Genomic DNA, 3,603 nt, shown 5'->3' on the forward strand with positions numbered 1-3,603 from the left:
CTCTCTCTCTCTCTCTCTCTCTCTCCCCATCTCTCCCTCTGTCTCTCTCTCTTCTCTCTTTCTCTCTCTCACCTCTCTCTTTCTCTCTCTCTCTCTCGCTCTCTCTCGCTCTCTCTCTCCCACTGCATCGTTCAGTTCCGACCCAGTTTCGTCACAGCAAAAGTCTGAGGAAGTTCTGAACTCCGGGAATTCCCCTTTCAAGCACGTCTTCCTCTTTAGAGAGAAGTTGTATGCGGCAGTCAAAAATAGCGTTGTTTGTTTCTCAATCTCAAAGAGGGCACATTCGGGAAAGATTTTTACTTTTATTATTTTTTCCCCAGAACCCCAGCGGCGTCCGCTAAATGAAAGGCTGAAAGAACTTAGGGGGCTTAATAATGTATAGCTAATTAGCATAGCTGCCATTTATGGTACTCTTTTGGATTGTTATTTTTTGCAATATCTGTTATTTTTAGACCAATCTGTAATATCTAGAAGCCTCGCATGAGTGTACAGTCAAACCTGCTCTAACGACCACCCATTCAAGACAAACATCTGTGCAAAAGACCATCACCCACTTCCCCCTTGCGTTTATATTGACGTGACCATTGCAAAAGTCCACCCGTCTAAGGTGGTCACCAATAGACACAACGTAGATCATTTAGGACGCGGGCTTCCGACCCTATCTGTCAGGACCAACCCGGGCTGAGAGGAGTACAACATCCCAGCAAAAGGACCGAGATACTCGATAAAAAATTCTTCCCACGCAGGAATCGAACTCTAGTCTCCTGCGTGCGACAGCGAACTGCCTAACCACTACACCACAAACGAAGAGTATTGGAGAAGTGGCAACGGACAGGCAAGCGTGGCGTTGACTGCTCTCCGCCTTATGTACCTGACGGTATAGGGAGAGAGTATGTGAGTAAGTTATAAGAATATTATTATAATCTTGTTTTATTGCGAATGCTTTCTATCTGTTAGGCAAAGCCTGTTCTTAAAACCTTTAATAGGGTTTTGGTAAATGTCTATTTAGGCCCTCTATTTGGAACTTATTTGACTTACTAACTTATCCTGGTATTCCGCTTTCCAGTGACAGCAACTTCACGAGGAAGGCCGTATTTTGGTTTTTTCAATAATAGGGAAAAGAGGGGGGGGGGGCACATGACTGAAACTCCATGTAATTTACAGGACGTTTCTTTTCTCGGCAAAAGTCAAAATGAGCCCCTAGTTTGGAACATAATTGACTACTACGCTTATCAGGATCTTCGCTTTGTTTTGGTGCAGTGACGTCATGCACAAAGGCGCTTTTAGCTCTTTTTAAGACTGGGGGTCAAACTACAATGCGGCCAAAATTTTATGTCGCAACTTATCCCCAAATATCTCTTTAACAGGTAAACCAATGTCACCTATACTTTGCACAGCAGTTTGTATCAAATTGTCTTAACTGAATTATGTTTTTCCACATCAACTAGGTCTGTTAAAACAAATGGATACAAGTCATTGTGCAAAAGAAGGAGAGTTTATGTTCGATAGTTGGGGTAATATTTGACAATAAGTAGCGCCGCGAATTGTTGATCCTACGATAGTGTTATAAGTGCGCTTAGGAACATTATCATACACGATATTGACATGAAATTTGCAGACATTGTGTCCACAAATTTGGTTTACATAGAGTCTAATTTTGAAAAGATTTGGTTTATACATGTAGATATTAATAAGGAAATAATGTAGACCACATTTTGCGGTCGCAATGTACATCTGAGATGTCTAAGGAGAGCCGTCAAGAAAACCAGACGGGACATGGTCAGAAACAGCAAGATAAGAGAATTGGTGGGAACAACACCTGTCCTCCACTACATCCGAAGGCAAACAATCAGGTGGTTTAGGCATCTCACCTAACCAGCTTGCCAGTAAAGCCTACTACAGGAAAGTAAGAGAAAGACCGAGGAAGACCTGGATCCAAGGTGTGAAGGATATCCTGAGAACATTCAATATCTCACCCAGCCAGGCGATCAAACTTGCTAGAGACAGGAAGCTCTTTCTCCCCTCGACGCCCTAGTAAAGTAAGTAAGTAAGTAATGTTCATCTGAAGATCTGGCTTACGATATCTACCACAGAAAGTACCTTGCTAGTCCATGATTGGTCTAAAATTTCAAATTGATTAAGGAAACAAAATGGAAAATGGGTTGCTCAGGACTGGTGGCGACATCTCTAACATTGTTTGAGGATTTCAGAGAGCATTATTATCCAGATATTGTACGATAACGAATAGTCAGATATTTGTTAACGTTCCTCGTTCAGAAAGGGTTTTTCCCAAATATGCCTTCGCTTCTTAGAAATACTTGGCTGTTTACATATGCCGTGTTGTCTAGAGTGGACGAAAGTATCAGATTTCATCTTGTTTTTAGTACATGTACTACCTTCGTTCTTTCTTTTTCCTTCCCTGAGAAAGTTGATACTCATAGCCGGCGAGACGTAAATTACAGTTGCTTCTTCTTTTTCTTCTTCTTCTTGAACTTATTGTTCTTCTTCTTGAACTTATTGTTCCTGTTCTTGAACTTATTGTTCTTGTTCTTGAACTTATTGTTCTTGTTCTTGTTCTTGTTTTACTTCTTGTTCTTGTTCTTGTTCTTGTTCTTGAACTTATTGTTCTTGTTCTTGTTCTTGTTCTTGAACTTATTGTTCTTGTTCTTGTTCTTGTTTTACTTCTTGTTCTTGTTCTTGTGTTTGGTCAAACTAATTTTAGACACCAGCCTTAGTGTAGAGACGCTCAAACGCACGTCTTGTGGGCTCCAGGTCCTGGGTTTAATTCCTGCTAAAACCCCAGGAATTTTGTACGGAAGACTGACTCTGTTCTTTTTCTCTTACGATCTTTTAGCCGCTCTCTCCTTTGTCTCTCAGCCCATGACTGTTTAAAGCCATGGACCTATATTGTCACACAAAACATACAAACTTTTCAGAAAAGACTTCAGAGGAAATAGCATTAAATATGAGTGACATACTATTAATTGATTACATTTTTATTACAGTATGTGTTATTGCACAAAGTTTCCAAAATGTAATATATATATACCTTTTTATTATGCTTTGTCTTTTCATCACTATGTTTAGTTAGGAGGAGATGGGGATGAACAATTTCCTCTGAAAGTTTTAACAATAAAAAAAAAAAATGAACGGAAGATCATCTTCGATTTCATGAGTGTTAGATCTACATTTCTCTTAGATTTTTATAAGTGAATTTATTTATTTCCACTGACAAAGAATATTATCCAATGGCAGGTCTATGGGTTTTTAGCAATGCAATGACTCACGGTTCCAATACTTTGTTCTGGAAAAAGCAACGAGTATAGTGAGTAAGACAAACTTTTAGGAAAAATCCAGACCCGGAATGTCCCACGTCGTACGATGGTGGTACGATACACGTCATGTTGTTTGAGGTCACTGGTTGGGTAGTTTAAGAAAGAATAATGTGAGAATGGAGGAAGAAGGAAAGTCGCCATGCCCTGACTTGTAAATTCGCTGTGCCGTTCTCTCTTTATTTCTTTCGTTCTCTCTTTATCTCTTTCTCTCTTTCTCTCTCTCGCTCTCTCTCTCTCTCTCTCTCTCTCTCTCTCTCTCTCTCTCCCT

The sequence above is a fragment of the Aplysia californica genome, unplaced genomic scaffold (assembly GCF_000002075.1).
Source record: "Aplysia californica isolate F4 #8 unplaced genomic scaffold, AplCal3.0 scaffold00031, whole genome shotgun sequence".
Lineage (NCBI taxonomy): Eukaryota > Metazoa > Mollusca > Gastropoda > Aplysiida > Aplysiidae > Aplysia > Aplysia californica.